The sequence below is a fragment of the Theropithecus gelada genome, chromosome 1, assembly GCF_003255815.1.
Source record: "Theropithecus gelada isolate Dixy chromosome 1, Tgel_1.0, whole genome shotgun sequence".
Lineage (NCBI taxonomy): Eukaryota > Metazoa > Chordata > Mammalia > Primates > Cercopithecidae > Theropithecus > Theropithecus gelada.
In genome coordinates this window covers 151469869-151484819 of record NC_037668.1, presented here as the reverse complement: position 1 = coordinate 151484819, position 14951 = coordinate 151469869, and positions in this window count along the sequence as shown.

Sequence of the window (14951 nt, the reverse complement as noted above, 5' to 3'; positions counted from 1 at the left end):
AAAGAAGTTCAGGCCCTCAAGCATGCAAGTACATGTGTGATCCCCAAACAAATATGTGGAGAAGAACCACCCAGCTAAACTAGAGAAGCATGAGAAATAATACATTGTTGCCTTAAAACATTATCTTTTAGAATGGATGGTTACTAGCAACAGACAACTGGTCACCCTCCTTATGGGTAATAGTTTACCATCCATATACAGAACTACTTAGACTAGTATTAGCCCATAAAAGCACCACATTCCATTTCATCTCTATTTGACAGTCTTTACAAGGGAAAATCTCAAGTGATCTGAAAACACTGTTACAGTTGCTGCCAGATGGGTAAGTCACATGACCTTGAACACAGGTAGCTACATTTACAAAGTGTCCCTTCAAAGATTTCTTTAGATTTTAAAAGGAGAGGCCAATACACTGACATTTTCATTGACTTCTTTTCTGTTCTGTTTTTCTCTTTTCTGATATCTTGACCAAATGTTTTTGGATAACTAGAACACCTTTGGATCTTCAAGTATCTCTTTGCAAGCTTGGTATCTTTGCTATTAAGTTGTTTGGAAAGTCAGATAAATCTCTCTTACCCAGAGCTTTTTAAAATTCTTAGCAGCAAAGTCCTGAAAAATTTGCTCCTCAGCAACAACTGTGAGTCCTACTGGATGGTCATAACATTGAATAAGATGATTGTGGCAGGGAGAAAATGGGGAGCAGAGGACAGCCTCTGCTGAGGCAAGAGACCCTCAGACTCCACCTATATGGTGCTTGAAGAAACAGCTAATAAAAACAGAGCTCTGAAAGGCCGTGGCAACCTATAAGAATCCTGCTTGACAAACCCCTCATAAACAGAACAAAAGCAAATTTAAGCACAGATGTTTTTGCTATTGTTAGAATTTTCCAACCAGGGGTGCCTGACTTACGGAAGTTTTTATTATTTTGGTTAGTCAGTCAATAAAAAAGCAAAAGGAGCTATAGAGGAATAACATTAATGAGTCCTAGTAGAATCTACATGCTGTCACTGACCATCAAAAAGGTATCATTGTGTTAAATGCATTGAGAAGAAGTAGTTCAGGATGTATGTGTTTTGATCTGCCAGGCAAACATCTATAGCATTATGTTTGCCAACCTACCACCTTAATGTACAATTGTTACCTATCAATTATCCCAAAAATTATCAGAGCAAAAGGCAATCTGGTAACTCTATCTATCGTGTACATTCCCATTCCTTCTTACTATTATCTTCACCCCTAGGGCTTCTCTTCAAGCTCAGTTCTTTCATCTACTTTGGCCAGTGGGCCCTTGATCATTGGCAAAGTCACTTTATTCAGATAGCAAGGCATTTCATCCATGTGACCTCTGAGTCTTGCAGTCTGGAAAACCAATAAGAATTGCTCTGTGATATAGTTAGGAAAGAGGACATGGGCTCTACAGGCTCACAGCCTTGGGCTGAAGTGTGGGCTCTGCCACATGCCAAATGTGTGATCTTGGTTTTTCTAAATCCAGATTTCTGCCTGGGGGCATTTTCTGGACAGCAGTGCAAGGAGGGGGTACCAAAGCAAAGTATAGCAATTGCAATGCGTCAAGGAGGCAAAAATGAGTTCAAGGAAGCAGAATCACCTAGAATTTATAGAGCAGATTACCAGACAGGTACAACTTAGAAAAAGAAGTAAAGGAATATGTATAGGAGACCCCTTGAATCTGCTACTGAAAAATATATTGTTACTACCTAGGGTGAAAATCCCCCAAACCAGACAAACAACAACTAGGGGATTGTAGACTGAACAACTTTCAGAGCTCCCTCAATGCTAGAAAAAGTTCGAGTTCTAATTAACCAAAATGGAGAGACTTGGTTCATTCAGTAGTGATTCCAGAAGTATCTCATCTAAGTAATACAGCTAAATTAGCCTTAGAATTAAAACTACTCCAGATCAGCCCTTTAAAATCTTAAAATAAGGTTTTAAAAAACCAAGCTGATCTTCAATTAATGTAACTATCTGCCAGACCAGAAATCTATACTAATGAAAGGATGACCAAAAAATCCAGACATTCAACAATGTGAGATTCACAATGAGCAGCACCCAGGCAAAATATACAAGACATGAAAAGGATCAGAAAACTATGACTGATAACCAGAAGGAAAACAAGTCAATAGAAACAGATGCAGAAATGACAGAGATGATAGAATTAGCAAACAAGGACATCAAAAACAGCTATTACAAATATGCCAAAAAATTTAAAAGAAGATACAGACATAATGAAGAGATAAATGAAAGATAACAAAAAAAGAACTAAATGAAATATCTCATTGAAAAATACATCTCAAATGGAAAATTCACTAGATAGAGTTACCAGAAGATTAGACACTACAGAAATAAAGTCTTGAAGACAGAGCAATGTAACTGTCCTAAATGGAACACAGGGAAAAAAAACCCAGCATTTCAGTGACTATAACATTACATCAAATAGTATAACACATGTGTAACTGAAGTACTAGGGAATGAATAAAAACATCTGAAGAAATAATTATCAGAAATTTTCAAAACTTGATGAAAGCAATAAAACCAGAGATTGAGAAGTTCAACAAACCCCAAGTAGGGTAAACAAAAAGAAAACCACATCAAGGCACATCATAATCAAATTGCTATAAACAAGTGAAAAGAGGAAACATTTAAAAGCCATCAGTGGAAGAAGGTACACCATACTCCAGGGGAATAAGGATAAGAAAGGCCGTATATTTCATATCAGAAACAATGAAAACTAGAAGACAATATAATGTATCTTTAAAGTGCTAAAAGAAGGAAATCTAGAATTATATACTTTATAAAAATATCCATCAAAAACAAAGGTGAAATAAAGACGTTTTTAGAAAAACAAAAGAAAGTATTTCAGAATAAAGAAATAAAGAGCATTAGAAATGCTAAATACTTAGATAAATATAAAATACTTATTTCATATTTTAATTTCTATATAATATAGTTGCTTATAGAAAAAGCAAAGTGTATTGTGGTATTTATAACACACAGGCATACAATATATGTCAAAAATAATACAAAGAAGAGAAGGAAGTATATTGTTTTAAGTTTCCTATATCAAGCATAAAGTGGCAAGATGTTATTGGAAGCTGACTGTGATAGTTAAAAATCCAGGAAGAAAATCCTAAAACAACCATAAAAACAAATAAAATCTCAGCCTGGCAACATAAGGAGAACTTGTCTCCACAAAAAATAAAAAGCTAGCCAAGCTTGGTGGTATACGCCTGTAGTCTAAGTCACTGGGGAGGCTGAGGTGGGAAGATCACTTGAGCCTGGGAGGTCAAGGCTGCAGTGAGCCATGATTGCACCACTCCCTTTTAGCCTGTGTGACAGAATGGAACCCAGTCTCAAAAAAATAAATAAATAAAATAAAATGAAGAAGTGTAACTAATAAACAAATGTTGAAGATAAAATAGAATATTCAAAAACAGTTAGCTCTTCAAAAAGGCAGGAAAAGAAACAGAAAGAAAAAAGGGCAAGTAAAAAACAAATAGTAAGATGGTAGATTAAAATACAACCACATCAAGAATTACATTAAATGTAAATGACCTAACTCCTCCAATTAAAAGGGAGACTTTATCACTCTGAATAAAAGGAGGACCCAACAGTGTGCTGGTTACAAGAAATGCACTTTAAATATAAAGAAACAAATAGGTAAAAATTAAAGGACAAAAAATATATACCAGGTATATACCAATCAGAATAAAGGTAGAATAGCCATATTAATCGCAGACAAAACAGACTTCTTGACAAAATATACTCCTACAATAAAGATGATAATTTTATAAGACAATTATCTTATGTAGTCTTATGTTTCTAATGTAGCAATAGAGGAGCTGAATGACATCAAATGATGTTAAAGAAGTTGACTACAGGACTATATCATGTAGATATTTATGTAACATATTAATAATTGCCATTTTAAGTGCAACAAGAAAGATGTTAAAAAGTTGTAAGCAAGAGCATGATTTCATTTACATTTTAAGAAAATCTCTCTGAGTGTCGAAAGGATTTGGGGGAAAATAGGTCAAAGCAAGGAGTCCAGTAGGAGCTGTGGCAAAAGTCTCGATGATACAGGAGGATGATTTGGATGAGAGTACCGACAGAAAAGACTAAGTGAAGAAGACAGATTCAATACCATTTTAATTGTTTGAAAGGCACAACGTTTTACTGATTGGGTATGGGGTTCAGGGAGGTGTAAAACATGTGACTGCTAGGCTTCTGGAATAAATAATTAGATTTTAAATGGTGCCATTCTCTGAAATGGGAGAAGGTTAGAAGATGAGCAGTTTAATTCTGAGACATTCAAATGGAAATGGTAAGCAGGCAAATAAATACATAAGCCAGAGGGATCAAAGGAAAAGAAGAAAATAAAATTTAGAAGTCATCAGTATGGAAATACTGTTTAATCCAGGAAGTGGATGAATTTGCCTAGGAAGAGAATGATTGAGTCATGGAGCAGAAGTAAAGCAGAGAAGAAGCAGATTAATACACATGAAAGATAAAACCACAACGAAGGAATAGAGACTATGTGAGAGAGACAAAAAAATGCCTGCTTAGTTTTTTGTGCTTTTGTTTGTTGTTGTTGGTGTTGTCTTGCTCTGTCCCTCAGACTGGAGTGAGATGGCAAGATCTTGGCTCACTGAAACCTCCGCCTCCCCGGTTCAAGTGGCTCTCCTGCCTCAACCTCCCAAGTAGCTGGGATTACAGGCGCCTGCCACCACCCCCAGCTAATTTTTGTATTTTTAGTAGAGATGGGGTTTCACCATGTTGGCCAGGCTGGTCTCAAACTCCTGATCTCATGATCCACCCACCTCAGCCTCCCAACGTGCTGCGATTACAGGCATGAACCACCATGCCCGACCGAATGCTTAGTTGTCAGGATTAATGATAGACATAAATCCTCGGATTTGAGAATCACTACTAACGCCAAGCAAATAAAAAGAAATCTTCAACTAGACATATCATGATGAAACATCAAAGACAAAAAGAAATTCTTAAATGCAACCAGATAAGAAGGGCAGACCACTCACAAGGGAATGATAATTAGACAGAAATCATGCTTTTAGCAACAACAATGGAAGCCAAAAAAAATCAGTGGAATAATATCTTCCACAATGCAGAGGAAAAATAACTGTCAAGCTGTAATTATAGATTTTGAGAAACCATTACTGAAGATTAAGGGCAACATGAAGACATCTTCGGACCAACAAAAGTAAACATTCATAAATACCTAAGAAAATTATACAAAGAAACAATAATAAGGGTGACTAACTCTGCCCTATACAAAACATACTATCAAGATACAGTAATTAAAACACTTGGGCAAAGGCAAAAGATTAAGCACACACATAAATAGAGCAGACTATAGCACCAGAAATAACCCCAAAACATAAAGGAATGTAATTTCTAACAAAGTTAGCAACAAAATTCAGTGAGAAAAACATAGATCGTTTAATACATTGTCAACAAAGTTTTAAAAGGAATTAGGTTGGATCTCTGCCATTTTACACCAAAAATAAAATTCCAGATAGATCAAAGATCTAGATGTAAAAAAATGAAGTACTAAAAATACTAGGAAAAAAATGGGAAACTTTTTAAGATTTCAGAATGAGAAAGCTGAATTATGATCCAAACTTAGAAGGCATAAAGGAAAAATAATAAACTTGACTATGTAAAAATAGAAAGTTCTAGTTGGAAAAGAAACACGATAAATTACATAAAGAAAAAAACTACACTGGAATAAAATTTCTGCAAGCCATATTCGCTAATGTTGAAGTCTTTTTTTCTTTCTCACATTTAAAAAAAAAAAAGGCTTTGTATTTCTGCTCTCTGGAAGATCCTTTCCGTGTTTTTTCTTAGTTTGAGTCAAAGTTCACCGTAGTTCATACCTACTCATTCTCCATGTTCCCACCTAATAATCATCCCCTTCACATCCTTTAGGAAGCCCTCCCCGACTCCCCCAAACTGTAGACCTTTCTAGGCACTCTCAGTGCATCCTCTGTTCATTTCAGAATGAGGGAGTGCAGTGGCGCGATCTCGGCTCACTGCAAGCTCTGCCTCCGGGGTTCACACCATTCTCCTGCCTCAGCCTCCCAAGTAGCTGGGACTACAGGTTCCCACCACCATGCCCAGCTAACTTTTTTGTATTTTTAGAGACAGGGTTTCACTGTGTTAACCAGAATGGTCTTGATCTCCTGACCTTGTGATCTGCCCGCCTTGGCCTCCCAAAGTGCTGGGAGTACAGGCATGAGCCACCACGCCCGGCAGTGTTGATGTCTTTGACAGCCCTAATAAATGACAGCACCTTACCCTGTCTTAATTCTGGACAAACTGAGAAATTAAATAAAGGAGTGGAATCTAGAGGTCAAAACAATTTTATTTCTGGTTAAAATTTAGTTGTCATACATTGCTTGGTGAGAGAGCCAAATGGGTCTGCTAACAGGACCACAGATGCAGACAGGTGAGGAAAAGCACAAGACATGCCTGGGATACAACAGCTACATTGAGTTGCCGTCTTTGAACACAATAAGCTTGTTCCTACCTCGGTGACTTCGTGCTTGTGGCTCCTTCTTTGGCTTCTGAAATAATCTTTTGATAGATATCCGTGGACTGGGTTCTTCTAATTATTCATACATATAAACTCACCTGTGATCTCCTCACAGAGACCTTAACTTAAAGTGGGCCACTCTACCCTCACCACCATGATCACAACTGCAAATTGTCCTATTTATCTACTTGTTTGAATAGTTATGTCGTGGCTAATTGTCTTCCATTAAAATATAAGTTCCATTAGAACACAGGCCTATCTTGCTGATCAGTTTATCCCCAGAACAATGCCTGACACAGAGTAAATGTTCAAGAAATATTCACTGAATGAATGAAGGCTCCCCCTGAAATGAACACAGGATGCACTGAGAGTGCCTAGAAGGATCTACAGTTTGGGAGAGTCAGGGATGACTTCCTAAAGGATGTGAATGGGGTGATTATTAGGTGGGAACTTGGAGAATGAGTAGGTATGAACTAGGGTGACCTTTGACTCAAACTGAGAAAAAACGGGGAAAGGACCTTCCAGAGAACAGAAATACAAAGCTTTTTTTTTTTTTTACTGTGAGAAAGAAAAAGGCCCTTTTGTTAGGGACAGAGCCCAGCAGTCCAACTAAGATTGAGAAGCAAAACAGGAACAAAAGTTGAGGCTGGAAATGCAAGCCAGGAGTAAGATCATCAAGGAATTTTATGCCAAATTCAGGCATTTAGATTTTTATCTTATGGGGAATAGGAAACTATTGAAGGAGTTAAGCTTGGAAGTAAATGACCAGATTTATGTTTTAAAATGGTAATAAATCCCTAACACCTAATACAGTCCGTGGCCAGAATAATTCCTAAAAAAAAAAAAAAAAAAAAAAAAAAAGAATGAACTTTATGTGGAGAATGGGTTTGAGAGGAGCAATATTAGAGGCAGGTGGACCAGCAGGGAGGCTGCCGCAGCCACCCAGGTGAGAAATGATGACTGGCTTCTCCAAGTGCCCCTGGGGTGGTGGTGGACAGTATTGCTACATCCACCTGCAAAGGTTGCTCCTCACCCTTCACCCCAATGGTCAAGACGACATAATCTTCACCCTGCAGGTATCTTCACGGTTTTTCAGAAGAGCAAAAGTCACCATACTAATTCTACACTTTCAAAATGTCTCCCTGATTACCTGCTTTGCACTCAGGGAAATCACAAAGCAGAGAGCCTCCTAACCTAGAGGAAAGCAAAGGGGGAGTGGACGGGGGCAGGGAGACAGGAAGGGGTGGGGAAGGATCTCCACCAAATTGTGCCGTTGGAACTGCATTCACCCTTAAACCCAGGTTCCTTGAGGACAGAAGGAGGGACAGTGAACAGGTTTCTTTTTGGTGTCCCTTACTCTTCCCTTGTCTCAGAATCATCAAAATCTCTTTTTCAGATTTCTGCAACCCAACCATTAGCACAGCCTATGAGCATGTCCCTTCTTTCAAACAAAGGCGTGAAAAAGAAACGGCAAGAACCACTCAAATGAATCTTTTGGCAAATGTATGGATTCTGATTTTTCCTCAAGGAGAAGGGCTCATTAAGTATAAGACCCTGCATTCAGCCCTGGCCCAGGCTCATTAAGTATAAGACCCTGTATTCAGCCCTGGCCCATGTTTACTAAAAACTAAACTGGAAAAAAAAAAAAAAAACAACTCTACAAAGCCAGCTCCAGAAATAGAGAAGTCCATCCCGTGTCGAACTACGATCCTGGAAATTGAATGTTTAATTCATGGAGTAAATTACAAGAGATTACTTGTACAAGTAGCTGCAATGTCCTTAAAATTATTCTTTAACTGAGGAAAAGTTTTTTGACCTTTGGAGAAAATGCTTGCTTCTAGCTATGACTAAAAAGAGATTTCCTTCTTTCTCTGTTGTGTTAAGAATCTTTTCTTCTTATAAAGAAGGCACCACAGTGATTTATAACTGTCATAAAAGCCTGGAATCCTTTTGAGGTTAAGCTACTCAGCTATTCAACTTTTACTACAGAAACTTTGAAATTCAAAAAGAAAAAATAATGTAAGTTTTTGAAGGACATGTGTTGCTGTAGGTGATCCTGTTAATTAAAAGTGATTGCCTGCTAGGAAATCATACTTTAAAAAGTTTCATGAATTTATTAGAACCCTGAAGGTATCTTTGTATGCACAGAGCTTTACATGCCATTTATGCAATTTTGTTTCAGATCTGCTTAAAGCCTTGCTGACACTCCCAGAGCAGCGAACAGCTCTGCTAGCATGCGTATGTGTTTTGGCTAATTGAATTATGTGAAAATACATACTAATGAAGCGTTAGCAGAGGTGTTTGCTGAGTAGACTCCACGTCTAATTTCTTCTAAATTAGAAGCATCTTTTTGCAGCAGATTAATGTTTTAGGAAAGGCTGTCTTCTCATAGAAAAAAAAAATAGCACATTGTCTAATATTGTGAGCCACTTTTGCCTGCTAAAAAGCTCTCTGCACACCTGATGTGCACATTGTATGGGACAAATCTAAAAAGCATTTTAAATAATAAATTTTTAAAATGCATTACTCTGGAAAGACCAATGATGTGTAATTATCCAATCAAATTAATAAGCAAATTATTAATCTTCTCTTAAAACATTTGGTGTTTTTCTCCCCCTTTAATACACTTTTAAGAACGATTGTGTTTGGTTTGGTTTGGGTTTAATGAGGATTATTCTTTAATGGTCCTATTTGGATTATTTTTCAGCGTGTCTATTTGGAAACATTACCTCGTAACATTTGTTGCTGTAATTCTGCGATCCCCTGACGCTGGTATTTGAGAAACACACTCTGGAAACGCTGTGGTTGTTTTTCACAGGAACCCAGGGAGCTATCAAAGTCGGAGAACGTGCCTCTGTTTGCAGGAGAGGTGGGCAGGCAGCGAGATCCCCGCGCACCGCTCGCTCGGGCTGCGGGCGGGCAGCAATCAGCTAATTGCCTAATCGGAGTGGGGAGCCGGTGCCCGCTCGCCGCGGTCGCCTCGCGGGTCACAGACAAGAGAGAGGCTTGTTTTCTCTCTGTCACATCGTCGTCTTGAACCGTGTGGTCTGTTGCAGGGGAAGGGGCCGAGCTGGAGGAGCTGGCGGGCGGCGCTTGGCACATCCCGAAGAACGCTGACTCTGTTGCCTGCGAGCGCTCAGGGCGGGCGCCAAGGGGGCTTCAGGGGGAAAGGAGCCCGTGAGAAAACTTAGCTCGCCGCGCTCTGCTCGGCTCTGCCCGGCTCCGCTCTCATGCGTGTGCTCGGAACACACCGAGATCCTTTAGAAATAAATGTAATAGAGACTAATCTGGAAATCGTCCATGCAGCCAAAACATCGGATGCTTATAAAATAGTTTGAGGGACAAGCCATGAAAATCGATAGGGGGGAAAATGTTACATATATATGCATATACACACACACGCACACAGCACACACACAGTACACAGACACAGCACAACCACACATACATATAAAGGTTGCATGTATACACACACAGTATATATGTTATACAATTACATACATAGGATATAAATTATATACATATGCTGTAAAATTATATGTGTAAATGTTTGTATCTCCATGTGTGTAATTTGTGTGACCAAAGAGAACATTATCCTTTAACAAACCATTAATATCTTTTAGAAGTGGTGTGATTCAGGTAGGACCATGAAGTCTGGCACAGAAAAGTTGCTCTTCAGTTTGGGGCTAGGGCTACCTATCCCAGACACTGCCACGGGTCTCAGTTTTCACTCTTTCCCCTCAGGAAGAGCAGAGCGACTTCTACAACCCCCGCACCCCTTATCTCCAGTGCCTCCGAGATTTCCCAGGCCAGCGGGCGTCTCCCATTGCTGCCGTTTTCCATGGTTACACATCTATGCCGTGTCATTTACACTTCAGTAGATCCTTACAGCAATGCTCTTGCCTCCCTGGCTGGGGTTTTCCCATAAATCCCCATCTTTTATTGTTTTAGTACAGTTCTGTTTTCATATATTTTATAAGGGTACTAAGCCAGGGATCAAAAGAGTTCAGGTCAGATTTCCTATTCTGCTACACACTAGTCGTGGGTTCTTGTTTATGTCACTAACCCGCCGTCAGTCTCAGTTTCCAAATCTATGAAGCAAGCCAAAAAATACTTGTCCTCCCTACCTCACGAGGTCGTTGAAATGATCAAATGCAGACTATCAGCCAGGAAAATGAGTCAGGCCTTGGGACACAGACTCTGAGACTCTGAGATGGAGATTCGCTTGCAGGTGTTTATTCAGGAGGTCTTGGAATCAACGTCTAGGGAAGAGAAGGGAAGGGAAGCAGAAATGGGCAGACGGAGAAGTTGAGTTGTAACCCAGTCTCGATGCTATCCTCAATCCATCCTATTTGGAGCTCTGAAGCTGTGACTCTTGAGAGTTGCTCCAAGTTGACATGAGGAGACCATACCTTTATCCTCCTATTTTGAGTCATTGTATTCAGGCTCTCCCAGGAAGGATTTTTTCTGCAGAGGCAATTCCCTAGAAGCAGATGACAGCCTGGGGTTTTCCAGCTAAAGAAATCAGTCGTCTCTTCATAAAGGGGATGTGGGTGGCACCCATGTCAATGTCCACCACAGTCATCTTTTGCTTTTGCTTGTTTACTTTGTGGAATATGCTAGGTGTGGACTGCCATTGCTGGGACTCGAACTTTACTTCCACGGCTTGCAGTTGTGTAACACTCTGTCCACTCACCTACCCAGTGCAGGCTCCTGGACTCTAGCCCAAATCAGAGCCCAGGCCCCTTTTGTACCCAAGAAGGAAGTCAGACACTATGAATTTTGTGTGTTGCCTTAAGCAAATTCACTCAACATCTCTTCAACTATAAAACAAGAATCTTCTTTCCAAACTAGTCCAAAATTATTGGTTTCTATAATCAAATCGGGCAATGGGAACATATGTCATATGTGCGTGTGTTCATGTATGTGTTTGTGTGCCCATTTCATGTACGTATTCACGGAGGACATAGGTAGATGGATGTATGTGTCCCATCGCTTGGCTGAATTCTACAAAATAGTCCATGGTCTATCTGTACACCATGTTTCATATTTCTGTCTTTGGGGAACAGAGTCATTATCATGTAATAACTAATAGAATATTTACCAAGGATTTTTGATAAACATTATAGCATACGGAGCTAAAGCCTAGTACTCTAACTAGTATATAGCAGTTTCTCTAATAGATGTCAGTAACCTACTGTCTCACCTGCTAAACACTTAAAACCTATGTCTAGTACTAGTTTTCATTCATTCATCCAACAAGTTTTGAATGCCTACTATATGCCAGACGCTGTCCTAGGCACCAAAGATGGGACTATAACTAATGTACAGTTCTCGCCCCAAGCAGCAACCAGATGCCCAAATGCAAATTCAAACGTGATCATAGAAAGACGAAAGTAGGCTGTATACAGAACAACTACCTTCTTTTTAATAGTATGTGTTTTTAGTGATGTATATCTTTAAAGATGCTCAATGTTTTTCATCCTAAGTCTAGGGAAATTCATTTTAATGTTTTTAACTTTTTCTTTTTTTAATTGACGCATAATAATTGTACTTATTTATGGGGTACATAGTGATGTTTTGATACATACCGTGTACAGCAATCAAATCAAGGTAATTAGGGTAGCTATCACCTCAAACATTTATCATTTATTTGTGTTAGGAACACCAAAAATTCTCTCTTTTAGCTATTTGGAAGCATATAATAAACTATTGTTAACTATAGTCATCCCACTGTGCTATTGAACACTAGACCTTAGTCCTCCTATCTAGCAGTAATTTTGTAGCGTTTAATCAATCTCTCCATATCTCTTCTCCCCCAACCCTTCCCAGCCTCTGAGAAGCACTATTCTACTCTCTTCTTCCATGAGATCAACCTTTTTAGCTTCCATAAGGATGTTTAATTTTTCCTTTGAGAGGTGTGTATAAATATATGTCTACAAAAAAAATATTTCCCACATACTTCCAAACATAACAGCCAGTCAGCTACTTGACTCCACATGGAAAACAAATCTTGTTCTCTTAATTCATTTTCCAAATTATTTTATGAGGTTGTATAATAAAAGTCCTTAACTAATAATATCTTTATATTGTGTTTTAAATTTTCAAAGCGTTTCCATATATATTAAAAAATTCAACCCTCACAAAAATCCTAGTAGGTAAACTGGGAAGTATTAAACCTATTACACTGAAAATACACCCAAGGCACAGAGAAAGTTATGTGATTTTCTGAGATTGCTCGGCTAATCCATTCAAACAAAACACAAAAACAAAACTAAATCTAGTACCCAGGTCACTTTTCACTGAGAAGTTTGTATATATTAAGAGTTTTTCATAGTAACAAAATTTTTATGACCTCAGTCACACATGCTACCTCCACTCCCCTTCCAAGAACCTGATAGAGAATCGCTCAGCTTGTCTGCAGCCAGTGTGGTTATTGGATAAAATGATTAGTGATTAGCGAAAGGTATCAGTTTATATAAGTCACTGACTAAAGGGGACTACTATGAACTCAAAGTCTCAATCTGTCAACCACCAGGATACAATTCGAATTCTATAATCTGGCTAACTTACTAATTGTTACTAATGGCTTGGAATTTTTTGAAATGATTTTATATTTTAAGAAGTATTTTAAATTTCTCTTGTGTATCTTGAAACATAGTATCTCAGTAGACAGCAGGTAAGTAATTGCCTTTCAGTATCATCTCCTCTTGCCTTCAATTCTCATGGCTCAGAAAGAGCACCATTGTCTTACAACCTGATAAGAGGGCATTTCCAGAGAGAAATCAAGAGGCAGGAAGCCTGATGTTCAACAGTTGGGTGGACCCACTGCACTACAACTGACGGAACTTGCCCTTGACCCATGCCTATGGTAGAAAGTGAATCCAGCCTGCAGCCTGTTAAGTGCCTCAGAGGCCCAAGTGCCTGGGAGGTAGCCAGCGGGTGGGCAGTGGATGAGGGGGTTTCAGGGCCTTCTCCAGAAAGCTTTCTCATCATAAATTTACTTCCTCCCTTTACTTTAAATTACTCTGGTCTTCTCATAGATAGTGACCACAAAATGCTCACACTACAGTGGAAAAAGGAGGGGGAGGGAATCAGGCAACAAAACTGAATACGTAAGGCTGAGTGTGGTGGCTCAAGCCTGTAGTTCCAGTGCTTTGGGAGGCCAAGGTGGGAGGATTGCGAGGCCAGGAGTTTGAGACCAGCCTGGGCAACATAGCGAGATTCTGTCTCTACAAACAAATTTTAAAAATTAGCTGAGCATGATGGTGTGCATTTGTAATCCTAGTTACTTGGGAGGCCAAGGAGGAAGAATCACTTGAGCCCAGGGGTTCTAAGGTCTTTTGCTTGAACCCAGGAGTTCTAAGTTTTAGTAAGCTATCATTGCCCTGCTGCCCTCTAGCCTGGGTGACAGAACAAGACCCCGTCTCTAAAAAAAAAAGAAGAAGGAAAAGCAAACTATATACACAGGTTTATTTATTTTCATAAGATAATTCACAAAATAGTGCTAAAGGAAAAGGCATGTGATAGCTTTGATGTAATTTTGTCTTTATAGATGCAAATATTAACGATGTATACATACAGTCCAAGATCTATACACGTACTCACAAAGAAAGATGCTGGAAGGCAAACCAGTAAAATTTACCATTACTTCTTTCTTAGGATTAGATGAATGGTATTTTTTAAAGTTTTTTGTGCTGAACATGGATTATTTTTGATACTAGGAAAAAACGTTACTTGCAAAAATAAATATAATTTTAAAATCTACCATATCAATGAGTATATGTCTTTTTAAAAAGACCAGAATTACTTGTACAACAATGTGAATGTACTTAACACTACTGAACTGTACAATTAAATATGGTTAAGATGGTAAATTTTATATGATGCCTATTTTACCACAATTAATTCTTTTTAAAAGAAGATAAAGAGATTATGGGTAAAGTACTCTTCCATGAATAAAGTTACAACATTTTTTTAAGACCAGAAATAATTACATTAAAATATTAAGTGATTACTTTTCTTTTTTTATTTTAAAATTTTGTTCTCCCTTATCATTACCCACAAAAGGTTTCTTTTCTTTTTCCTGGGTGGGGGAAGGGGGGGCGGGTAGATTGCAGCTAATAGTTATTTTCATCTTTATTTATTAGATTTATGTATTTCTAAAATATTGTATAGGGTAATTATTACCCTTAAATTAAAAAAAAATTCATTCCATAATTTCAAAGATACTAAATAAAAATAGTGACTGTGTTTGGCAATTTGTCCTTGTTGACATGTTGTTTTGTATTTATTTTTATGTTGTTTCATGTGCAGATTTTATTTCCTCAAAGGGACTGCAGATTCCTAGTGGATCTTCTAGTGGTTTTGTTGTCTTGAG